At 34.7% G+C, this 27,666-nt stretch overlaps 1 protein-coding gene and 1 pseudogene across 7 annotated transcripts in view; both read right to left on the bottom strand.

The window, feature by feature from the left end:
- Positions 1–27,666, bottom strand: part of LOC143681722 (NEDD4-binding protein 2-like 2) — a 75,605-nt gene that overhangs the window by 15,945 nt on the left and 31,994 nt on the right. The window lies entirely within an intron of this gene.
- Positions 1,120–10,011, bottom strand: LOC143681719 (transcription factor Dp-1 pseudogene; annotated as a pseudogene).

A 27,666-nucleotide genomic window follows, 5' to 3' on the forward strand; every position in this document is an offset into this window, starting at 1 on the left:
TCATTCCTGTTAACACTAAAGAACACCCAAGGGCTCTATCTGAGATCCCACAAAAGTTTCAAACAAAAGTAAGTTTACTTTTCAGAAACCTAAAACCTTCAGATGGTTCAGAGGCCAGATAAGTCCTGAAACCCAGAGGTGCCAGTCTCTCCAAGAACATCAACCAGTTCCATCCACCATCCCATACTGTCAACACCTCTTTTCAACATGAAAAGTTAGAAGGGGCATAATCCAAATATCCATAAAGACTGGGAAAAGGGTCAAAGGAGAAAGAGGAGTTATAACAGAGAAATTAGGATATAACAAATTAGTATGAATGCTGAATCATTATCTTGATATTTCCTTTTAATCTCCAGTTTCTTGGAGCAGCTAGAAGGAAAAACCTGAAATTGTGGAACTGTAAGCCATACCAAACTTTGAAATATGTCCTATAACTAATTGTGAAAATGTACTTTAAAATCTATTGCTTTTTTGTATATATAGTTCACAATAAAAATGTTAAAAACAAACCTGAAGGACTAAAAATTACATATAAAATGATAATTAAAGAAATATTTGCTACACATTTACATTAAAGAAGGGAAGGGCACAAAATTAACATGTTAACCACATAATTTAAGAAGGTAGGAAAAAAAAAAAAAGGGCAGATAAACCCCAGCAAAGTAGAAGGAAGGAACTAATAAAGATTGAGAAGAAACTTAAGAAACAGAAAATAAACATACTATAGGCAGTATCAACGATACCAGATGCTGGTTATTTGAAAAGATTAATCAAATAGACAATCCTTTGGTAAGATTGAGATTAATCAAGAAAAAAATAACAAATTAGTATGAGTATGAAAAAGGATATCCAACTGCAAATACAGAAGGGATTTTAAAAGATAAAAGAATACTGCGAATAACTTCATACCAATAGATTTGAAAATTTAAAAGAAATATATAAATAACTAGTAAGTATACCTTATCAAAACTGACTGAAAAAAAGAAATAGAAAGACTGAATAAGTCATTATGGTAAAATAATAAAAGTTTAAAATTTTCCCATGAAGAAAGTCCCAAGATCAAATGGGTTTTTTTTTTTCCAGAAAAGTTCTACCAAATATTCAAGGAATTGGTAATTGCAATCTGATGCAAACTTTCCCAGAGAAGAGAAATGAGAGAAAATTCCCAGCTCTTTTCGTGAGCTGGCCCAGCCTGATACAGTAGGGAACACACAAAAATGAAAACCTTCAAGCCAGGCTTAGTCTGAAAATAAAGGCAAATATCCCAAACAAAATATTAGCAAAACACTCCAGTGATGTATAAAAGATATAATGCATTATGACATAGCTGGGTTTATCTCAGGATTTTGCAAGATTGATTTAATACTAGAATATCAATTAATATAATTCACTACATTAATAGGTTAAAGAAGAAAACACATATAAAAGCATTTTGTTAGATGCAGAGAAATTGGGTTTTTTTTTGTTCCCAAACATGACTTCAAAAAACTCAACATCCAATCTTTTGTTTGTTTACAATATCCACGTGCATTTTATTAGCAAAAACGAACAATGCCAAATTAAACAAGTCAAACCATTAAAGACTCTTTATATTCCAAAAATGTTACAGAAAAGTTTATCTGTGTTTCAAAACAGGAACTATCGTTTTAGAACAGTCAGCTAACAGCAACTGTGCAGTTTAAAATGATTTGTGAATACATTTTAAAAGAGACTACAACCTTTCCTGAAATTCTTTTCTTTTTATAAAACTAAAAACTAAAAAAAGATCGAAAGTTAAAGAAACTGTTAAAAATTTTCTATATTTAAATTCAACTTTATAATAGATTACAGGAAGATGGTTATACAACAAACACAACATTTGTTTCAGTGTATGTCTTTAAATGATGGACTTAATAGGTTTGTAAATGAGAATGTAATAAAAAGCTTCCAAATGTTGCCTGTGAGAAAATAGACAAGTTTTACCATAAGCAATAAGTCATTCTACTCCTTCAAGATGGTTTAGATAGATGTACCACCATGGCAGTAAACTCTTACCAAATAAATGAAAACAAACAAACAAAAAAACCTTTGCAATTTGCTGTAAAATAGAGCAAAAAAAAAACAAAAAACAAAAGAAAGGGTATAAACTTGATGGAATCTCAACAGTCAACACATCACTCAAAAACACTGCAAATAAATGTCTGTTCAGTATACCATTTTCCACAAAAGTATAATGTTTTATTTTCATTGATGTGAAGTACAATTTTATCAAGAATTATTAAGGGGCAAAAATGAACTCTGCCTTTAAAATAAAACTGCATTATCATGCTAGTATCAAAACACACATCCATACCACATTTTAAAAATTGCTAAGAAAAAGCATGTTTGCTTGCTTATTGGAGGTCTGTATCTAAATTCAATAGCTTACCAATATCATCTTGGGGGTAGGCCAGAAAGAAACAGGAAAACCCATATTAATAAAAAAGTTTCTCTTTCCTAAACAATTTTTCCTGAAGCTGAATTTGAAGGGGGATGGGAGAATCTACAAGCCAAGAAAAATAGTCTTCATCGTGATTATCATTAAAATACTCATTATCGTCTTCCCGACCTAAGACGCAGACCTGTCTGCACCACCGTCGAGTCACTGGCAGAAAGCCTTGAGCCATTTGAGGGCGAACCTGATGATGAGACAAACGCACAGGTGACTGACCCCTGAGCCGTTTGTACCACATAAGGTTCAGGAGGTTTGGGTACCAAACTTCTTGCCATGTTATGGTCTTCTGCTCAACAACCTTCTGATTTTAGTCCACAAGCCATTCTCATTCACTTCAAGACTTTCATGTCATCACAACAGTGTGTCATCAACAGTAAAGAGATAATTGAATTTGTCTTAGATGTAGTGAGTCAATCACTGACTTCTTACTGGTGTTCATGATGATAAGCAGGAGGTGGATGACTGAGGTGGAGGGAGGTGGCCACTCGGTTCTTGCCGCTCTGCTTGACTGTTTCTCTGCACCAAATTCTAGAAGGCCATTTGCTATAGAATAAAACAAGTTCTGGAAGTTGAGACCGTTTATGTTTTATTCTTTCAAGTTTTCTTTGTTTCTTCACCTCTAAACTCTGACATTCCTGAGCTGAGTCAGTAGGCAGACCAATTCATTTGCTTTCTTTCTTTACCTTAGAGATAATGTTCACAGTCATTAAAACATTATTGCATCAAAGACTTATCATCTTATATTCTTCTGGTCCTAAGCTTGTTCATTTAGTAAAATACTGTATCAGGTGCACTGAACTCCACAATCAATTCATCTGCCACTTTCTTATATGAAGTGGTTCCTTACCCTCTGAACCTTCTAACAAACCTTCGTTGAAAAAAGCCTTAGACGTTTTTCATTCATTTTCAGCAATTCTTCTCTCCTTTTCTGTCACTTTTCCCAGCACATCCAGGTAAGGAGTATGAAGCATGGTTTGGTGATTCAAAGAATGTTTTAGGGTGTGTAGATTTCCTACCAGGATAACATTTAGCACTGCAGGTCTCTAAGGTGTACCGACTACCACTTGCTGTGTGATGTTGACATTGGACAATCCACAGGTTTTTGGCAAGAGTTTGCTTTCCAAGAGTATTTACTGTGGAAGGATGAACAGCTACTAATGACTACACCTTTTCCAAGACTGAGATTCTGGTCTATAAAGACCTTTAGCTCTCCACCAGCTACAATCAGACCAGGCTCATAGTGACGTACAGCAAAAACCAATCATGTGTAGAGGAAATTATTTTCAGTCTTTCATGTTTTGCCATGTTATGAGATTTATGAAATCAATTCTATAATTCTTCCATCTGAAGAAGAAACAATGATTTTTCTGGCTCTCCCAGTCCATTCCCATGCATGGGGAGAGAGGCCCTAATCATTAAAAAAATAATAAAAACTCACATACTCTTGGTAATCTAGGAATAGATGAAAACTTCCTTGGTATAATACTGGACACTATGAGTCTATCAAAATATCATTTCAAATGGGGAAATATTAGAAGTATTATCTTTAAATCAAGAATAAGACCAAGATACCCATAATCACCAATTTCCATTCAACATTGTCCTAGGGAGCCCAACTAATATCATTAAACAAGAGAAATGAAGAGATGTAAGGATTATAAAGATAGAAACAAAGCTTTTATTCTTGGAGATTCTATAACTGTGTAGATCACTTTTAAAATCTATTGACAAATGTTAAAATAAATTTAGTAGATTGAAATGCTAGTGATTAATAAAAGGGAGGATAAGGGGTATGGTATGTATGAATTTTTTTCTGTTTCCTTTTTATTTCTTTTTCTGAATTGATGCAAATGTTCTAAGAAATGATCATGATGATGAATATACAACCATGTGATGCTATTGTGAATTACTGATTATATATGTAGAATGGAATGATCATATGGTAAGAATGTTTGTGTTTGTATGTTGGTATGTTTAATAAATAAAATAAATTAAAAAAAATAAATCTATTGATAAATCAACAACATTAATAGGAGAGTTTAGCAAGGTTGTAGGATACAAAATTAATTTTGAGTCAACTGCAAGAATGACATCAGCAAAAATGGCACAATAAAGAACTCCAAAGCCCATCCCTCCACCAAAGCAGTGATTAAACTGGCAAGGACTGTCAGGACCGACTTTATAAAAACTCTGGAAACTAATTAAAGATTTACAGGAACCAGGCAAACGTGTGATAAAGGGAAACAAAAACAGAAACAGCTGAGTCTCAGTAAGAACACCGTGGATTTTAACGTCTTCTCCAGCTTGGTGGAGATGAAGAGTGTAGGAACTCATGCTCCCACATGAAAGACTTAGACCTAAAGCCATTTAAAACACGGATAAGGAAATAGACAACTAGAATGGAATAGAGTATACAGACATAGACCCTATATAAAGAAATTTTATTTATGAAGAAAAGAAAATGCAGATATGTGGGAGAAAGACTCATAAATGGTGCAGGAGCAAATGGTTACCCATAGGGAAAATACTGCAATTGAATCACTAGATCAAACTATATATAAATTTAATTCTAAAGGTTTAAAGTCTCAAATGTAAAAAAGAAAAACTATTAAAATTTCAGAAGATTTAGAAGAATACATTTTATCCCCTTCTCAAGTAAGAATTTTTAAAAATTAACATAAACATTAATAGATGAGATTGATAAATTTGCTTACATTAAAATTAGAACTTTGGTTCATCAAAAGACACCGTAATAAAGTAAAAGGACAAGCTGCAACCTGGGAGAAGATACTTCCAACATTGGGTCATATAGTATTCGTTACCTTTCAGCTAAACTAGAACCCTCTATACTGTCCTCTCTATTATCAGAATGAAAAGTATGCAAACTACACTTTCAGACTTCTTTGCCAGCTTATTTACAAAGTTCTGCCCATAGAAAGTACTGGCAGAAAACTGGAAATAAGAGGAAGAAAAAGACATTTTTTTCTCCTGGATTTCTGATATCAATTAAAATAGGGAAGCCATGAGTCCCAGTTGAGGAAGTTCAAAGTTAACAGTGGAAGATTTAGTGGCATAACAACCATGGACTCTGAGTAACAGTGTTTTGTATTTCACTCTTCTACTCCTGGGATTAATAGTGGCTTCTTGCATAAATTAATCATTGGACAATTTATCGGCTTTTTGCTTCTCAACCCCTTCCAATGACTATGTAACCATTCCTTGCATTAAATTCCTTCTCTTTGAGGTAGCTAGACTGGTTTCTAGTTTCCTGATTAGATAGTGACTGCTACATAACATATATTCAGATTTCACTAAAAGTCCTACAAATCAATAAGAAAGATAAATAACTAAATACAAAAATGAGCAGGAGACTTTAAAAAGGCATTTTTACAGAAGAAACAAAAATGGTCTGTAAATACATGAAAGTTCAACTTCATTAGCAATAAGAGAAATACAAAGTAAAACTACAATAAAATAAAATTTCAGATCTGCCAGATTAGCAAAAAAAAGTTTTTTAAATCACACAATAGCAAATATTAGCAAGAATCTAGAGTAATGGAAATTCTTATTCATAGCTGAAAGTACAAAAAGGCACAGTCACTCTAGGAAAGTTTGATGTTACCAAGGAAAGTTGTATACTGACCCAAAAATCCAGCAATTCTACTCCTAGATATATAACCTAAAGTAACAACTTTAAAACTTTTTTGACAGCTGCCCACAATAAGAAATGTTTTTTTTGGGGGGGGGAAGGGGTGCATGGTCAGGGAATTGAACCCGGGTTTCCTGCATGAAAGGCGAGCATTCTACCACTGAATCACCCATGCACCAAGAAATGTGTATTATATTCCTTCCCAATATACACAGATACATGCACATACACAACATTTCACAAAACAATATTTACCCTTACTGCACACACTGTAAATATCTGTGTAAAACTGTACACATATATGTAAATATATATGTAAAACTGCAATGCATACCTAAACCCAAAAATGCATATTTCCAGTTTCATATTTTAATATGCTGGTTGCAAGCTACCAAACTGACTACAATTTAGAAAATACTGCCCTAGAGAAACTCCAGCTAAATTTCTATAGTTCATTTTCCACAATAGCAAAACTCTTGAAACAACCTATCCAACCAACAACAGAACAGATAAACAAATTATGGTATGTTCATAAAATGAAATGCTTTACAGTAGTGAAAATGAATGAATGCATTAATTCACTCATTAATATGGCTGACAAAAACGATGTTGAGCCAAAGAAGCAAATTAGAATACTTATACAATGGTTCCATTTATAGGGAAATAAAAAAACAGGCAATTATTTATAAACATTACCTTACTTTGGAATAAAACATAAGGAAAAGGAAGGAAGCAACAAATACACAATTCAAGATAGTGATTTCCTTTAGGAAGAGGGAGAGATACTGGGAAGGAGCTTCTAAGATATTGATAATATTCAATTTCTTATTTTGAGTAGTAGTAACACAGATGCCCATTTCATTATTACTTTTTAACTAAATAGCTATGTCCTCTATGTTCTTTTGTATGAAAAATTTCAAAACAAATATATTTTTAAGTAGAGAAGGGAGTCTTCCATAAGAATTCATTTGGATTCACAAATTGATTTATTCCTTTTTTGATAAAGATTCTAATGTTAGCAGAACAGGGATTTATAATAAGGCATTTTAAATAATCTCTAACAATAAACTTTAAGACAAAATGTATTAACAGGAGGTGCAGGGGTAATTCAGTGGTAGAATTCTCACCTGCCACGCAGGAGACCTGGGTTCGATTCCGGGTCCATGCACTTGCCCAAAAACAAACAACCAAGCAGACAAACAAAAAAACAAACAAACAAAAATTCAACAAATTTTGCTGCAATAATGGATACTCACATGGAAAAATAATGCAATGTGACCTCGCCATACAGCATACAAAAAAAAAATGTAATAACATATACTTGATGTGATAAAATTAGATAAGCTATTAGGTAGAAAGATTTAAAACAGCTATTCTTATAAGTCAAAAATGGTAAGTGAACTTTCAGGGAAGAAGGCAGAGTAGTCCTTTGACCAAAGTAGCTATTAAACAGGCAGGAACTGTCTCAAACAACTGTTCTGGGGCTCCGGAGCCCAGAAGAACAGTGAGCAGCATCCAGGCAAGAGTAGGAGGAAGAGGCTGATAAACTACAGGAAAGATTAGTGAGGTGCTCCCTCCACAAGGCAGCTACCTGTGCCCATCGCCCACTCTTGAGGTGGGCCGCCTTGGGGTCCAGTCCCTGCCTAACTTGCAGGAGACAGAAAGGGGCATAAAAATCCTCTTCCCTCAAAAAGGGGTGGGCACAGCCGAGAACTGATCACAGCTTTTCATCAGCAAATTCAGACCACTGTGTCCTGGCTCTGAGCTACTATTTCAGCCTTCCCCATACAAAAGTGGCAGCTGCCACTGGTTTTAACCCCAATCCAGGCAGGGGTGGTGGTGGTGGTGATTTGAAAAAATAGTGCTTCCTCAAGGCAAGAGAGGACAGTTAACTGAAGGACTGCATTTGCTGGGTGGGCCAGGAAAGCACAGATTTGGGGAGCCATCCAAGAGGGTTTTGGTGCCCTTCCGGGTCCCCTCCCCAATTTGGAGCTGGTCTGCATCCCCTTTGTGGGACACTGACCCTGTTTTGGGTGGGGGATATTGACTGGGAAAAGTCCTCTTAGGGGTGATGCTCCTCTTAGCATTTGTCCTCCAGGCAAAAGCTGCTGGAGCCAATGAAAGGATAGTAAAAAACTATAGAAGCAAAACAAAAACAAACAGAACAGATCATGATTCCCAGAGAAAGAACAGAGGAAAGGAAGCTTTCTCTGGAGGTGAAACAATTGCACAGAAAATACAATCTTAAAAACTGTACCGCACATTCAGAGGAAGGTGAACTGGAAAAATCTGATTAATTAAACACAAGCTACTGTAAAGGTATAGAACAAAGCAGACCAAGCATCAAAAAAAGAGACTTAACACAAAGCCAATCAACAATAAAACCCTAGACAAAAGAGAGAAACAGCCCTTCAGTATAAATTCATCAAGATAATGGAATGCCTAGACATCAGCAAAAAAAAATTTACATGTCATACTAAGAAATGGGAAGATATGGCCCAGTCAAGAAAACAAATTAAAACTTCAGAGCAACCACACAATTTGGAACAACCAATTAAGGATGTTAAAAATGAATCTCCTAAATCAATTCAAGGAGATGAAGGAAAATATGGCTGGAAGATAAAGGATATCAAGATGGACAACGTGTGAGCATAAAAAAGAATTTGAAAGTATAAAAAGAAACTAAAGAAATTATAGGGATGACAGGCACAAGAGAAGATATTTTAAATACTCTAAAGGTATACAACAGCAAAGTTGAAAGGCAGGAGAAAGAACCAGTGAACTAGAAGAGAGGACAATAGAAATCTTACAGACAGAAGAAAAAGATAGAAAAAAAGTATGGAAAAAATGAGCCTTATCTCAGGGATTTGAATGACTGCATGAATACATATAAATATGTGTCACGGGTATCCCAGAAGTAGAAGAGAAAGGAAAAGGGGCAGAAAATATATTTGAGAAAACAACAGCCCCAAAATTTCCAGCCCTTATGAAAGACATACATATACATGTCCAAGAAGTACAATGTTTTCTAAATAGAATAAATCCTAATAGACCTACTCTGAGACATACTAATTAAAATGTCAAATGCCAAAGATAAAGAGAGAATCCAGAAAGGAGTTCAAGAGAAAAGAGAGTTTCCACATACAAGGGATCTGCAATAAGAATAATTCCCAATTTCTCTTCAGAAACCACATAAACAAGAAGGCAGTGGTACAATATATTAAGGAACTAAAAGGGAAAAACCGAGTGCATGGGTGGTTCAGTGGTAGAATGCTTGCCTTCCGTGAGGGAGACACAGTTTCGATTCCCAGACCATGCACCTCCCTCTTCCCAACCCCCCCCCCCCCCAAAAAGGGGAACAACTACCAGCCAGAAGTTCTTTAGTCAGAAAAAAACTGTATTTCAAAAATGAGGAAGAGCTTAAAATATTAAGATAAACAGAAACTGAGAAAGTTCATCAACAAGATGCCCATTCTGACTTTTTCATGTTGAGGAGAGGTGTCAACACTAAAGGGTAGGAGGATGTAATCAATCAAAAATATTTGAGAGCTATCCCCCTGGGTTTCAGGATTTATCTGACTTAAGAACCCTTTGGGAATTATAGGTTCCAGGGAAGTAAGCTTAGTGCATGAAACCTTTAGAGTCTCAATTTGAGCCCTAGGTGTAAGACTCAACAGGAATGGTCATGTTGGTTGGAGTTCAGCAAATCATGGCAATTAGCAGTATCTAACTGAAGCTTGCATAAGAGTAGCCTCCAGAATTGTCTCTTCAATCTATTTGATCTCTCTTGGCCACTGATGCCTTATTTTATTACACTTATTTTCCCTTGTAGTCCAGAAGTCATTGTTAATCCTACAGGGCCAGGGCCAGACTCATCCCTAGAAGTCAAGCCCCACAATTGTCAGGGAGGTTTAAAAAATAAAAATAAATAAACAAGAGACCTGACCTACAAGAAGTACTAAAGAGGGTCTTGCAGACTGACTGGAAAAGTCAGGAGAGAGTACCTTGAAGTAGAGTGTAGAAATAAAGACTATCAGTAAGGGTAACTAAAAGAGCAAAAAGAGAAAAAAGAATTGAATGGAAAAATAAAAGCCAAAGGATAAACAGCTGAAGTACTGCTTTGCGGTAATAACATTGAATTTAATGGATTAAACTCCCCAATCAAATGACACATATTGGCAAAGTTGACTAAAAAAAACAGGATCCACCTATATGATGATTACAAGACACTCATTTTAGACCCAAAGATACAAATAGATTGGAAGTGAACAGATGGAAAAAGATATTTCACATAAGCAATGACCAAAAAAACAATAAAACCCTGGGTAGCTATATTAATATCAGACAAAATAGACTTTAAATGCAAAAAATGTTATAAAAGACAAAGAAGGACACTGTATATTAATAAAATGGGCAATTCACTATGAAGAAATAACAATCATAAATATTAATATACTTTATCAAGGCACCCCAAAGTATACAAGGCAAACACTGGCTAAACTGAAGGAGTAATAGACATCTCTACAATAATAGTGGGAGACTTAAACACAACACTCTTCAATAGACAGATCATCTAAACAGAGGATCGATAGGGAAACAGAAAACTTAAATAATGTAATAAATGAGCTAGACCTAACAGACATAAACAGGCTACCGTATTCCAAACTAGAAGGATATTCATTCTTCTCAAGTACTCATGGAACATTCTCCAGGTTAGATGACATGCTGTGGCACAAAACAAGTGTTAATAAATTTTAAAAGATTGAAATTATACCAAGCATTTTCTCAGATCATAATAAAATGAAGCTGGAAATCAATAATAACTGGAGAATTGGAAATTTCACAAATATATGGAGATTAAACAACACACTTAAACAATCAGTGTTGTCAAAGAGGATTGCAAGAAAAATCAGTAAATATCTCCAGAGGAATGGCAGTGCTGAGAGGGAAACTTATAATCCTACACTCTTACATTAAAAAGGAAGAAAGAGCTAAAACCAAAGACCTAACTAGAGAAAGAACAACAAACTAATTCAAAAGCAAGTAGAAGGAAAGAAATAACAAAAATTAGAGCAGAAATAAATGAAATGGAGAATAACAAAAAACAATAGAGATAATCAATGAAACCAAAAGTTGGTTCTTTGAGAAGACTGATAATCAACAAAACCTTAGGTAGACTGACAAGAGAGAAGATGCAAATAAAGAAAAACTCAGAAATGAGAGGGGGGTAATTACCATGGACCCTGAAGAAATAAGGGAGATCTTATATATGAGTATACTATGAACAACTGTACTCCAACAAACCAGACAACTTAGATGAAATAGACAATTTCCAAGAAACACATCAACAACTTATTCGATAACTCAAGAAGAAATAGAAGACCTTTACAAACCAATCACAAGTAAAATGAGTGAATCAGTCATCAAAAACTCCCAACAAAATAAAGCTGAGAACCAGATGGCTTTACGGCTGAATTTTACCAAGCATTCCAAGAAGTATTAATACCAATTCTGCTGAAACTCTTCCAAAAAACTGAAGAGGGACCACTACCTAACTCATTCTATGAAGCCAACAACATCCTAATATAAAGCCTGATTTTAAAAAAACTACAATAAGAGAAAGCTAAAGACCAATCTCTCTAATGAATATAGATGCAAAAATCCTTAACAAAATTGAATCCAACAGCACATTAAAGAATTATATGCCATAACCAAATGGGTTTTATTCTAGGTTTGTAAGGTGGTTCAACCCAAGAAAATCAATTAATGTAATACAACACATTAACAAATTGTAAGGGAAAAACCATCTTCAGTGATGCTCATCTTGACTGATGCAGAAAAGGTATTTTACAAAATCCAGTATCCTTTCTTGATAAAAACACTTCAAAAGTTAGGAATTGAATGAAACTTTCTCAATATGATAAAGCACATATATGAAAAACCCACAGCCAATCATAGTCAATGGTGAGAGATTGAAAGCTTTCCTTCTAAGATCAGGAATAAGACAAGAATAGTGGTGTCCTGGTCATTCCCTGGAATTTCAGGTATTTGTGTGGCACCTGAGGCTTAGAATTAGGGCCCTGAAACTATGAAAGTCAGCATCATGCATACAGCAACTGTTTAAAAGGGTGAAAAAAGTGATCAGACTTCAACTGGAGTACAAATAAAGCTGCTCTGGATAGGACTACAGGTAATCCAGAATACAGGGCAAAGGATGATAAATCCTTTAGTTCAAAACTTTAACTTCTGTGTGAGACCAAAGGAAGAGATGTTTATTTGGTCCAAAATTTATATTTTTGGTAACATAACATCTAATTTAACTTGGATGGTCAATCTATTAGAACACCATAATTACATGGAATCTTGAATAGAGAGTGAGATCTTGTTGGTTTGTACAGGTCAGTGCGGTGCCCCTAAATGTCCCAGAGTAATTTGGGCAGAGAACAAAAAAGTATTTGCAAAGTCCCCTAGAGGGATTGGGGAGAAAGGAGGAAATATTCAGTTTCCCTACTGGGGGAATTCCTGATATTCTCACAAGCAGTGGAGACAACCAAATCAATAGGCTGAGCCATTGATCTTGGGGCTCATCCCTATGAAATTTATCCCTGCAAAGAAGCTAAACCTACTTAAAACTATGCCTAAAAGCACGCCAAGAGAACATCTTTTCTGGCTCAGATGTGGCCTCTTTCTCTAAGCCAACTCGGCAGGTGAACTTATTGCCCTCCCCACTATGTGGAACATGTGGGGTGTAAATCCCACCGGCAACCTGGGACCTGACTCCCGGGGATGAGTTGGGACCCAGCACTACAGAACTGAAAAAGCCTTCTTCAACAAAAGGGGGAAGAGAGAAATGAGACAAAATTAAGTCTCAGTGGTTGGGAGATTTTAAACAGAGTAGAGAGATTTTCCTGGAGATTATTCTTATGCATTATATAGATATCCTTTTGAAGTTCATGGTGTATTGAAGTGGCTAGAGAAAAATACCTGAATCTGTTGAACTGTATTCCAGTAGCCTTGATTCTTGAAGATGATTGTATAACTATATAGCTTTTACAATGTGACTGTGTGATTGTGAAAACCTTGTGGCTGATGCTCTCTTTATCCAAGCTATGGACGGATGAGTTAAAAAGAACAAAAATTAAATAAATAATAGGGGGAATAAGCAGTAAAAACAATTGGGTAGATTGCAGTATTAGTGGTCAATAAGGAGAAGGGGAAAGGGGGATGGGATGTATGAGGTTTCCCTTTTTTCTCTTTACTTCTTCATTTGGAGTGATGCAAATGTTCTAAAAATGATCATGGTGAGGAATACACAATTATATGATGATATTGTGAGCCAATAATTGTATACTTTGGATGTACCGTATGGTACATGAAGATATCTCAATAAACAATATTTCTGAAAAATCAACGGAGTTTCTATTCACTAGTAATGAGCTATTACTAGTAATTTCTAGGAGGTAATCTAGAAAAAAATTCCATTTACAATAGCAACTAAAAGAATCAAATACCTAGGAAGAAACCTATCCAAGGATATAAAGGACCTGTACACAGAAATCTATAAAACACTGCTACAAGAAATCAAAGACCTAAATAAATGGAAGGACATTCCACATTCATGGATTGGGAGGCTAAAGGTCAATAAAATGTGAATTCTACCTTAACTGATCTAAAAATTCAATGCAATACCAACCAAAATTCTAACAAGCTATTTTGCAGAAATGGAAAAGCTAATTATCGAATTTACTTGCTAGAGTAAGGGGCTCTGAATAGCCAAAAACATCTTGAAAAAGAATGATGTGGGAGGACTCACGTTTCCTGACAGCATAGTACTGGCAGAAAGCCAGACATATTGATCAATAATATTGAATTAAGAGTCCAGAAACAGACCTACGGATAAAGGTCAAATGATTTATTCTTTTTTTTTTGCATGGGCAGGCACCGGGAATCAAACCTGAGTCTCTGGCATGGCAGGCAAGAACTCTGCCTGCTCAGCCACCATGGCCCACCTTCAAATGCTTTTGATAAGCCTCCCAAATGCACTCAACTGGGACAAAATAGTCTCCAATAAATAGTATTGGGAGAACTGGCTGTCCATATCCAAAAGAATGAAAGAGGATCCTATCTCACACACTATACAAAACCCAAAATGGATCAAAGACCTAAATAAAAAAGTCAGTACCATTAAACTCCTAGAAGAAAATGTAGGGAAACATCTATTAGGGAAATGTAAATCAAAACCACAATGAAATATCATCTTACACCTACTATAATGGTATAAAAATAGAAAATTACTTAACCCATACCAAACTTTAATGTCTGTTCTGTAACTGCTTGTTAAAATGTACTTGAAAATTTATTGCTTTTAAAACATCCATTTCACAAGAAAAAAATGTTAAACAAACAAACAAAATAGAAAACTACAAGTGTTGGAGAGGATGTGGAGAAATAGGAACACTCATTCATCACTGGTAGGAATACAAAACGGTGCAGCCCCTGTGGAGGACAGTTCAGCAGCTCCTCAGGAAACTAAGAATAGAATTACATTATGATCCGCAATCCCATTAGTAGGTATATACTCAGAACTGAAAGCAGGGATTCAGATATTTGCATATCAATGTTCACAGAGGCATTATTCACAATTTGCAAAAGATGTAAGCAACCTAAGTATCCATCAACTGATGAATGGATAAATAAAATGTTGTACAGACATGGAATATCATTCAGCCTTAAAAAGGAATGAAGTGGGGGTGGTGCGATGGTGGCTCAGTGGCAGAATTCTCGCCTACCATGCCAGAGACCTGGGTTTAATTCCCACTGCCCGCCCATGCAAAAAAAAAAAAAAAAAATTAAAAAGGAATCAAGTCCTGATGCATGCAACAATATGGGTGATCCTTGAGGGCATTATGTTGAGTGAAATAAGCCAGACATACAAAAGACAAACATTGTATGACCTCATTGTTATGAACTAATTATAATAAGCTAAGTCAAAGAATTGGAATCTAGAATATAGGTTTCCTGGAGATAGGTGAGGGTTAGAGAATGGGGAGTTGATGCTTAACTTGTACAGAATTTCTATTTAGCTTGATGATAAAGGTGTGGAAATGGATGGTGGTGATGGTAGCGCATTATCATGAGTGTAATCAACAGCACTGAACTATAGAGATGAAAGTGGCTAAAAAGGGAAAACTTTAGGATGTATATAATACTAGAAAAAAAATTAAAAGATTAAATACTTAAAATTAGGCCTAAGAGTCACCCCGAAGAGAGCCTCTTTTGTTGCTCAGATGTGGCCTCTCTTTCCAGCCAACACAACAAGCAAACTCACTGCCTTCCCCCGTCCATGTGGGACATGACTCCCAAGGGTGTGGACCTTCCTAGTGATGTGGGACAGAAATCCTAGAATGAGCTGAGACTCAGCAACATGGGATTGAGAAAACCTTCTCGATCAAAAGGGGGTAGAGTGAAGAGACAAAATAAAGTGTGAATGGCTAAGAGATTCCAAACAGTGTCGAGAGGTTATCCTTGAGGTTATTCTTATGTATTAAATAGATAACATTTTTTTTAGTTAAGGCATAACAGAGAGGCTGGAGGGAACTGCCTGAAAATGTAGAGCTGTGTTTCAGTAGCCATGTTTCTTGAAGATAATTGTATAATGATATAGCTTTCACAAAGTGACTGTGTGATTGTGAAAACCTTGTGTCCGATGCTTCTTTTATCTACCTTGTCAACAGAGGAGTAAAACATATGGAATAAAAATAAATAATAGGGGGAACAAATGTTAAAATAAATTTAGATTGAAATGCTAGTGATCAATGAAAGGGAGGGTTAAGGGGCATGGTATGTATGAATTTTTTTGTTTTCTTTTTATTTCTTTTTCTGAATAGATGCAAATGTTCCAAAAAATTATCATGATGATGAATATGCAACTATGTGATGATATTGTGAATTACCAATTATATATGTAGAACGGAATGATCAAAAGTTAGGAATGTTTGCATTTGTTCGGTGTTCCTTGGTATTTAAAAAAAATTAATAATAAAATTTTTTTTAATGGAATAAAAATAAATAATAGGGAGAAAAATGTTAAAATAAAGTTTGAAATGCTAGTGATCAATGAAAGAGGGGTAAGGGGTATGGTATGTATGAATTTTTTTCTGTTGTCTTTTTATTTCTTTTTCTGAATTGATGCAAATGTTCTAAGAAATGATCACGATGATGAATATGCAATTATGTGATGATATTAGGAATTACTGATTATATATGTAGAACGGAAAGATCAAAATAAAATAAACAAATAAATAAATAAAACCAAATAACAGAAAAGGTCACCAAGGAATAAACAGAGTGATCTCATTTTGGTAAAAGGAAAAAAAAATACATGTAATAAAATATCAACAATGAAAAAAATTAAAAGATAAAATATAATACAATAGAGCTAACCATATTGTAGATAGTAAGCTATATAGTTAATAGTATAAATATACAAATATTCTTTCATGATTATAAGAAACGCAAGGTGTTAATAATAGGGCTATATATGGCAAAAAATATACCAAATGTAGATTATGGATAATAGATAATAGTACTATTTTAACAACCTCTCATCCATTGTAACATTGTAACAATGGCAACCTCTGTTTAAAAATAGTACAGTTATTTTTTCAATGCTATCATCAATGTTCTACATCAATGAAAGGTGTTGGGGGTGGTGTGGTGTACAGGAATCCCGTATTTCATGCGTTGTTTTGTAAATCTACAACTTCTCCAATTAAAAAGAACCACACACAAAACAAGTTTTTAAGTATTGGTAATTTCATATGATTCAACCTATTATACTTGCTAGAGATGACGTGGGGATAGAGAAATGGCAACTGACTTGAAATATATAGAAAATAGACTTTTTTTTGGGGGGGCATGGGCAGGCACTGGGAATCGAACCCAGGTCTTCAGCATGACAGACGAGAACTCTACCTGCTGAGTCAACATGGCCCACCCAGAATATAGACTTTATAGGTTTGGCAACTGATCATCATTGTAAAGATAGGACATTATTCCAGAGAAAAAAGACTCAAGATTCAGGCAACCAGAAGACTGGTCATAACATGAATTGAGACAGGTAATATAGGAAAGAGAACTGTTTGAGGGATATAGTAAGTGAGTTGAAAAATAGTGCATTTGCTTTTAGACATGTTGAATTTCAGGATGTTTTTATATTCAAAAGTACAAACACCAGGCAGAAAGAAATATGCATTCATATCCGAGGTAGGAAGTAAGAGCTAAAGAAAAATCTATAGGAGACAACACAGAAGCGGCACTGAAGTACAGTAATGGAAACGCCTGGGATGGTCTAAGAGCTGGATAAGGTGGGAAAAAGAGAACAGCCCAGAACAGAACCCTGGAAACCAGAATTTAAGAGGTTATTGGTGTAAAAAAAGTGACAAAGGAGACAAAACAGAAACTAAAAGAAGAGAACATGAGAACAGGAATACTTTAGAAGGCGAGGGAAGATATAATTTCTAGAGAAAGGGATGTTATTGCAGATTGAATCATGTCCCCCAACAAATGACATGTTCTTAATCTTAATCTGCATTCCTGTTATCCTAATAAATGTGTGCCCAAATTCAATTAGAGTATCTCTTAGTCCATATTACAGGAAGCCTTATAAAGAGAGGAAATTTGGACGTAGTCAGTCAGAGAAAGCCATATAAAGAAGTCTAAAGTCAGAGGACACCAGAGGAGCAGATAAAGAGATCCCCATGTGATGGGAGGCAGAGAGGCAAGCCAAGGACTGTGGCAAACTAGCCCCAGAACGCCACAGACTTGGGAAAGAAAGTGTAGTCTTGCCAATACCTTGATTTTGGACGTCGAGCCTCTGAAACCATGAGCCAATAAATTCCCGTTGTTTACGACAACTAGTCTGGCAAACTACGACAAAAGCTGACAGTGAAAAACTACTTTAACAAAACTTATCAAGTGCCTACTGTCTCTGAGACACTACAGAGGGTTAGGTCACCATTTTTCCTATCCCTTATTCTCTTAGTGAATGTTTTCATCAGTAATCTAAATAACAAAAGTGAAGATGGGTGTTCTAGTTTGCTAGCTGCTGGAATGCGATACACCAGGAATGGAACGGCTTTTAAAAAGGGGAGTTTAATAAATTGCTAGTTTACAGTTCTAAGGCTGTGCATTTGTCCAAACTAAAACAAGTGCATAGAAATGTCCAATTTAAGGTATCCAGGGAAAGATACCTTGGTTCAAGAAGGTTGATGATGTTCAGCGTTTCTCTCTTGGCTGGAAGGGTACCTGGTGAACATGGTGCCTTTGACTAGCTTTCTCTTCAGGCCTCTTGCTTCCTGAAGCTCCCCGGGAGCGTTTTTCTTTCTTCATCTCCAAAGGTCACTGGCAGTTGGACTCTTGTGGTTCTCTCAACATTCCATCATGGTTCTGTGGCTCTCTCCTCATTCTCAAAAGGGAACTTTATCCAAATTTTATAGGATTCCAGTAAACTAATCAAGTCCCACATAGAATGGGTGGAGACGTGTCTCTATCTAATCAAGTTTAATACCTACAATTGATTGGGTCACATCTTGGTGGAGAAAACCTCATCAAGTTATGAAAGTAACATTAGGTTGGCATAAAAATACATCACTACCAATGAAGAATTCTTGCCCAAAATATTTAACTAGAATCTAATGAAACCTCTCGGCCTAACTCACGTTACAAGAAATACAGCGGCTAGATTAACATGTTAAATGATACCATGAGGAAAACAATCAGACAAATCTAGAAAGTGGGATGTTCTACAAGACATTTGGGCAGTACTCTTAAAAAGGACAGTATCATTTGGAGATTTTAAAGAAAGGGTTGAGAAGTTTAGACTAAAAGAAACCAAATTGAGGGGGAGGCAGGGTATGTGGGAATCCTATTATTTGCTCAATTTTTCTATAAACCTAAAACTGGTCTAAAAAATAAAGCTGTAAAAAATAGAGTCTTGCTGACTCATTGATTCAGAGAAAGAAGAATTAATATTAAGAAAAATTCTCTTTTCTGGTCCTTACTCATTTGGTATTGCAAACTCAATGGTTAAAAGTGTAACTTACTTCCGTTTTGCTATACATATTTTTCTTCATACGTAAAGCAAATGGCAAGCATGAAAAAGTTTCAGTTCTTTTCTCTTTCCTCACACTTACGGGAAATCTAAACAGCTGAGTCTTCACATCACCCCAAGTAAGGTGTGTTCATATCCTGGTGGCAATGCCCAGAGCCAACCAAATACCCGACGGGGTCCCTCCTTAGTGGTGACAGAGATGCCACTTAGCCCAGAGCTCTGGACTGCCAGGTGGACAGTGCTTCAGAGATGACCTAATCCAAAGCTCCCATTATGCAAATGAAGAAACTAAGGCCCAGAAAGGTAAGCCTGTGTGGTAAGAGGCTGGCTGAGCCTGGGTGAGAAATGAGATCCCGACTGAGTCCACTGCTTGCTCCACTCAGCACTCTCAATGAAAACAGTCTGCTTAGCAGTACCTCTCCACACTGTAACTGAGTAATCCGTGATTATCTTAAAACTATGTTGTCCAATAGAGTAGCCATTTATATGTGGCTGTAAGTCCTTGAAAAGTATAAGCCCTTGAAAAGTGGCTAGTCTGAATTGAGATGTGCTCTAAGTACAAAATACACATTGGATTTAAGAATTTGCATGAAAAAGTGTAAAATATCTCATTAATAATTTTTAATATTGATGACATGTTGAAACATTCTGATATACTAGGTTAAATAAAGTATATCATAATTTTAAAAAGATCAAAGGAAACAAATGCAAAGGGTGACTCTTGATTGGCTACAAGTTTGAGGATAAAAAGAGCTATTAAAGATAGTGTACTCTTTAAAAAGGTTTATATTATATACATATGCTATGACAAAACAAAATTTAAATTATCTGGGATTCTGATGACAAGAGGATCGTGGTGAGGAGAATCACAGCTGAGGATGTGGAACCATAACCTGTCTGTCAAAAATGATTTCAACCCAAATTCTGCTCCCTGGAGAATCTGAAAAAATTCAAAGAATTTAGAGTGATCCCAGGTTGGTACTGCCCACAGGCAACTGCAAGAAATAAATATAATCTTGGTTAGAGAAGCCTTTCTTTATCCAGAAGCTCAAAATAAACAAGTAATATTCCAAGGAAAATGGGCAGCTCATGCTCAAAAATAACTAAACACACAAGGAAACAAGTTACCATGAATAAGGTACAACAGAAAAAAACCTGAATATCTTTAAAAGGACTTCAGATAAATAGTGTGTAAAACAAATAACCATGTTCATTATTTGTAAAGGCACATTTAAACCAATTTCAGGAAACAATGGACTTTATAAAGAATGACTAATTAATTTTATCCAAAAGAACATGCAAATATGAAAATGATAATCCAAAAGAACAAGCAAATATGAAAAATCTAATTTCTGAAATGATAAACTCAATGGACAAGTTTATAAATAGGTTAGGGACAGCTGATAAGAGAATTAGAAAACGGGAACATAAATCTGGAGAATTTCACAAAGCAGCAGTAAGATATAAAATGATGGGATATATGAAATGAAGGTTAAGGATAGAATTGAGAATGTGAAGATGTAACGTAATCGTAATTGAAGTCTGAGGAGAAGAGAGTAAGTATTGAACAGAATCATTTATTATGAAAGAAGAGATTTATGACTGAGAATAAAACCAAAACAGATGAAATACACCAACCCATAGATTCAAGAAGCCTACCAAAACCAAGCAGGATAAATTTTTTTAAAAAGTCCTTACCTAGACACATTATGATGAAACTTTGAAACAGTAAAAACAAAAGACAGGCATTAAAATCAGCCATACAGTGACAGGCTAAAATACAGGAATAACAATTAGACCAACAGCTGATTTATCAACAACTGAGCTGCAAGGCAGTGGAATGATAACGTCAACATAGTGAAAGAAAATAACTGTCAACCTACTATTCTATATTTAATGAAAATATTGCTGGCCAATGGAAGCAAATGAAAATATTTATTTTCAAAGAAATAAAAACAGAGATTTGACCCAAAGATTCTCATTCAAAGAAACTTTAAAGAGTATTCTTCAAGCAGAAGGAAAGCAATACCAGATAAAGAGTCCAGAAATTTATTTATGTATAGATTCTGGTAGTCTGGAAAAGCACTTGGCAGAAACTTTTCAAGCACTTACTGAAAAGTTAGATGGCATCACATTTACGGTTTCTTCCAATAGAGAATAAAATTGTATATATGGATTTAAATCTTTGATAGCCAAACACGAGTCCAGATATAGCATTATTTGGAGTTTTCATCTCACCTGAGTCACTCACTGCCTTACTAGGTAAGTTTTGACACTTCTTCAATCACACCTGGAAATGGAGACATTTATATTGTGTTTTACAATTTTTAAATTCTTTCACAATACTCATTTTGTAAAATGTTCACAACCATGGTACTATTATTGTCATTTTACAGACTGAGTAAACTGAAACTCAGAGAGGGTGATATCCCCCAAATGACACAGCTAACTGAATACAAACAGGTTTTCTGACCCTATACACTGAACTTTTTAGATCAGGTTCCACATCTAAACTTCCTCTAAATATCTTTAGCTGTGGACAAAATTTTAATGGAATCCCTAAATATAATCAGATATAAGTGAAGGGTCTTGTTCTGATTGAAAAGAAGATGTGGTTCCAAAGCCCTACTTGCTCAGCCTTCCACTACCTGCCTGCAGCAACTAAACTACTCTGTCGAATAGTCTGAAACTACTGCTTGAAGCAATCTTCCTGCTCTCCACTTATAAGATATCAGACTCACATTATTTACCTCTGACCCAAATCACTTGCTCTGATCCATTTTGCACTATACCTATCCTACCCCCACCCCCCAACATGTTGCTAATATTCATTTGCAGGTAATCCAAGACTTCAGAGGATCTGAGAAGTCTGAAATTTTATAAAATATCATCTGTATATGTATATAATTTTTATAAGAGACCATTATATTCAATTGGATTCTAAAAGTTGTCCCAACTCAAAAAAGTTTAGTCCCTTCTTCAGACTCATAACATCTTGACTTTAATTCACACCTCAAATCTTATGCTCAGGACGAATTTACCTGGCTTTTTCTTTTTCTTTCCTCCTTAACCATTCTTCAAATTCTTCTTCTGTAAATATGTCACTCAATCTAACACAATCTCTGGAACTTTGTATCTCTGCTAATGTGATAAGCCTTAATATTGATGTCTGAAGCACAGACATTATCTTAGGTTCACTAGATCACTTGTAGCCCAAGAATTAATGTTTATTAGCAAAGCCAATTCTCAAAACTGGGAAGCCATCTTCTTACATATATTTCACAAAGGTATGCACCTGTGAAAACTTATGGGAAGATATAGATAGGCAAAGTAAATCCATCGAGGCTACTGGAAAAAATAAGCCATGCTCACATGCTATTGATAGCAGGGAAAGAAGTGTCATCACATTTTTGAAAGGATAAACTGAGGTGGCATTTGTGACTGGAATGTTTCTCTTCAGCTTATTTTAACCCAAATAATAAATATTCTACTTATTAGATATTCTTCCCTAAAGCTATTATGATAAACCACAGGACATTTCTTGCTGATAACTACTCTGTCTTTTAAAAGGTTGCCCATGATTATATTTTAGACATATCTTGGCATTGAGGCTCACAATCTGGTGACAGATAGGAACATACCAGGTAGACTTTATGCCGACTAATCTGTATGGGAATGATGTAGAGAAAGTAATAGTTTTGCATGTTAAATTAAAAAAATAATTTCTAAAATAAAAATCTAGCATTTTATGCCACATATGCCACCTACAGCATTTATACAATACATTTACAAGATAGCATTCATATTATCAGACTCACTTTCAAGAGTTGGTTAAGTACAAATCCAAGGAAAATCAGTCTGAAATGCTATAAATTACATTTAACTTCGCATATATGAGTTGACAAAATCTGGCTTAAGGTTTTCCAAACTTAGTAAAGTGCATTTTCTTTGAACTGTTATTTTGACAATTAAGATCTAGGATAGTAAGTATTTTCAAAAACTAGAAAATCTAAAATTAACTTATTCTTAAGTACATAAAATATGAGTAGAGTATGTTGGATTATTTCAATTTAGAAAAACCTCATAATAAAATTATTCCCATAATATGAATAGTCTATAAAATTAAAAGCACAATAAACAGACTGTGTAAAAATTATAAAGAATACTTAAGATTCAGGACACTGTCAACTTTGAAAATTACTGTTTTCTAAATCGCTGTGAGAATTTTGACTTTAAAGCAAACTGACCTTTGATACAACGCTACAAAATAAGTTTATTATATTCACAGACTAACCACAAAAAGATTTCACTGAAAATGTGTGGATTGCCTTTCTTTCTTCCTTCCTGACTTCCCTCATTTGTTCTTTCCTTCAACCATTCTTTTTGTTGTTGTTGGGGTTTTTTGTTCTTGTTTTTGAAAATGGATGGCATGACTATTATTCTTGTCAAATAAGATGAGTTTTCTTTTGTTTTGTTTTTTACACATATAAGAAGTAAAGAGACAGAAAAGAGTTCTTTAAGTAAATAATCACCAATATTTAGAAAAAGGAAGCATACTAGATTTCAAGAGATGTTCAGAATTTTCTACAAAGAAAAGTCCAGCCCAGATGGTTTCACTGGCGAATGCTACCACTCAATGTTGAATAACAATTCTTTACAACTCACAAACTGAAGGAAAAAAAAAAGAAGAGGGAACTCTTCCCCAATTCATACAATAAGGTCACTATCACTCTGATAAAAGAAAACTACAGACCCAAATCTCTTATGAATAGACACAAAAATCCTCAACAAAATACTCAACAATACATAAAAATGATTCTACATCATGACCAAGTAGAATGTATCCCAGCAATGAAAAGTTGGTTTAACATCCCAAAATCAATTAATGTAATACATCATGGCAAGAGAATAAAGGACAAAAACAACATGATCACCTCAATAAATACAGAAGAAACCTTGGACAAAATCCCACACTCTTTACTGATAAAAACACTGAACAAACTAGGAATAGAAGGGAACATCCTACAAAACATCCACAGCTAACATCATACTTAATGGTATAAGGCTGAATGCTTACACCTAAAATCAGACAACAAGATCTGAAATAAGGATGTCTGCTCTCACCACTCCTATTCAACAGAAAGTTCTATACAGTATAATTAGGAAAGAAAAAAAATAAAATTAAGTAGTAGAACTACCTCTATTTGCAGATAACATGATATTACATGTACAAAATCACAAGGTATTTACTAAAACCTATTAGAATAAACTGGTTCAGTAAGATGCACGACATGAGATGAACATACAAAAATCTATTTGTATCACTATTCGCTGGCAAGGAAAAATGTGAAAATGAAATTAAGAACACAATTTCATTTTCAATATTAAGAAGAATTAAACAAAATAAGTTCATGAGTTGTACTCTTAAAAACTACAAAGCACTGTGGAAAAATTAAAGACCTGAATAAATGGAAAAGCATTCCATATTCATCAATCAGAAGACAAAATTTAAGATAGCAATACTCTCTAAACTGATCTGTCCATTCAATGCAATCTCTATCAAAATCAAACTGCTTTTTACAGAAACCGATAAACTGTTCCTAAAAGTCATATGGAAACTCAAGACTCACAGTAGCAAGAAAAAAATGTTGAAAAATAACAAAGTAGAAGACCACAAAATTTCCTGATTTCAAAACTACTACAAAGCTACAGTAATCAAGACAGTGCAGTACAGGCATAAGGGTAGAAATATAGACCAATGGAGTAGAATTGAAGGTCCAGAAATGAAATATGTTTATGGTCAGTTGGTCTGCAACAAGGATACCAAGACAATTCAATAGGGAAACAGTTTTTTCAACAGAAGGTACTAAAAAAGTAGATATACACATGCAAAAAAGAATTAAGTTGGGACCCCCTACATTATACCATATACAAATATTAACTCAAAATGGATCAAAGAACTAAACATAAGAGGTAAAATATAAAACTCTTAGAAGAAAACATAGGTGTGGATCTTTGCAACCTTGGATTAGGTGACTAAAGAAAAAGTAGAGATTGGACTTCATCAAAATTAAAAACTTTTGTGCTTCAAAGGACATCAAAAAGAAAGTGAAAAGACAACTCCAGAATGGGAAAAAATATTTGCAATTTTTATACCTGATAAGAAACTCGTATCCAGAATATATAAAGAATTCTATTATCTTACAGCTCAAAAATAAAGAGAACCCAATTTAAAAATGGGCAAAGAATCTGAATAGGCCTTTCTCCAAAAGAGATTTATAGAAATGTTCAATAAGCACAAGAAAAGTTGCTCAACATCGTTAACCATGAAGAAAATGCAAATCAAAACTTCATAACCACTGGGATGGTTTTAATAGAAAAGATGGACAACAACAAGTGTGGAAAACTTGGAACTCTTATCTATTGCTTGTGAGAATGTAAAATGGTATAGTCAGTTTGGAAAAAAGTCTGACAGTTGCTCAAATGGTTAAACATAGAGTTACCATAAGCACAATTCAACTCTGGGTATATATCCAAGAGAAAACAGGTTCACCCAAGATAGCAATACTAAATTGATCTACTCATTCAATGCAATTTCTATTAAAATCCCAGCTGTTTTTTTGCAGACATTGACAAGCTGTTTCTAAATATCATACGGAGTGCTCATAGCAGCATTATTCGTAATAAGCAAATGTGGAAACAAACCAAATGCCCATCAGCTGATAATGGATAATCAAAATATGATGGATCCATGCAACAGAATATTATTCAGGAATAAAAGGAAAGAAGTACTGATACATGTCACAACATGGAAGCACCTTGTAAACATTATGCTAGCAGAACAGATCAGTTACACAAGTCCACAAATGACTCCATTTACATGAAATGCCCAGAATAGGTAAATCTGTGCAGTCATAAAGCAGATTTGTTGTTGCCAGAAGCTTGTGTGGAAATGGTGTGGGGTTAGGGAGAAAGGTGAGTGACTGTTAAAGGAAATGGGGTTCTTTTAAGGATGATGAAAATGTTTTGGAATTATTGGTCATGGCTGCGTAACTTTTTGAAAATACTAACATCACTGAATTGTAATATTAAATCGTATGGTATATGAATTATATCTCAATAGAGCTTTTGAAAAAAAAGTATCCACATTCCAGTGAGAAAAGAACTGTCTAAGGAATAAAAACTGAGCTATTGAAAGGGAAGAGGAGGAGGATATAGTATGTGCACAAATCCTTTAAGAAAGAAAAACAGCATTGCTGTTATTGAGTCAGTTATCTATCAGCCATTAGATAACTGGCAGCCCAAGGAAGCGTCTTTGCTGTCCTGAATTGTCTCCCAAGGGTTAGGAAGTTAAAGTACTCTGCATTCCCAAGTTGAATTCTTATAACTCAAGAAAATACCTGAATTAATCACCCCCCGCTGAATTATATATTTTTTACAGTGATAAAAATGTTTAAAACATAAGCCATCATCATGTACAAGGAAGTTATTTCAGTTATGTTTACGAAAGTCATTGTTTTATTCAAAATGTTAAAAGATGAAATATTCAGATAATAAACTTGAGTTAATACTATGAAGCCTGTTCTGTAAAACAAAGGTTGAACTTTAAGAAATGCTCATGGCATATTAAGTGAAAAAAAAAAAACTAAGATATAAGACCGCAATAATGCTAATACTTCTTATATATTTGCAGTCACATTTGATCCTCACAACAATCTAAGGAAAGTACTATCACCATCATCCCCTTTAGTACACAAAGAAACTGAGGTTTAAAAACTTGCCTAGTTGACATAAATAATAAATGATGGAGCTATGCTTAACCCCAAGTCTCTGACTCCAAAGTTTATGCACTTAACCATTATGCTGTATTGCCTGCCAAAATTATGAATTCCAAAATCACAATAAAGATCTGTGCATGTATTTCTATTTTTACATATTTAAACTTATTTATGCATAAAAACAGGGATACGAAACATGCTGGTGAATTTGGGGGATTGATTTCATTGATTTTCTGTGTATCCAGAATTTTCAACATTGAGCATATAACTACTCATATAATAGATAGTGAACTCCTGTGACTTTCTTCAGTAAATACGACAAAAGTTAAGAAAAATACAAATAAATATGTATAAAGTTTTCTCAACTTTTAAGCTGTACTCTAGAATAATAAATCCATAGTGGATCAATTAATAAACATAAACTTATCCTGCAACAAAAACTGCTCGTGTGCAACTTCAGCTCTAGCTAGTAAGACTCAACAATTATCACTAGTTTCCATCTTCTGAAAGAACCCTTGATTATTTATAAGGACTTTACTACAACCTTATTGATTATAAACTGTGTACTGAATTAATTTGCCTGTTTGTCATATGAGTTCTCAAGATTTCATTGTCAGATGATACTAATTTAAGGCTGATTTATTAGCAGTAATAA

The sequence above is a fragment of the Tamandua tetradactyla genome, chromosome 4 (assembly GCF_023851605.1).
Source record: "Tamandua tetradactyla isolate mTamTet1 chromosome 4, mTamTet1.pri, whole genome shotgun sequence".
Taxonomy (NCBI): domain Eukaryota; kingdom Metazoa; phylum Chordata; class Mammalia; order Pilosa; family Myrmecophagidae; genus Tamandua; species Tamandua tetradactyla.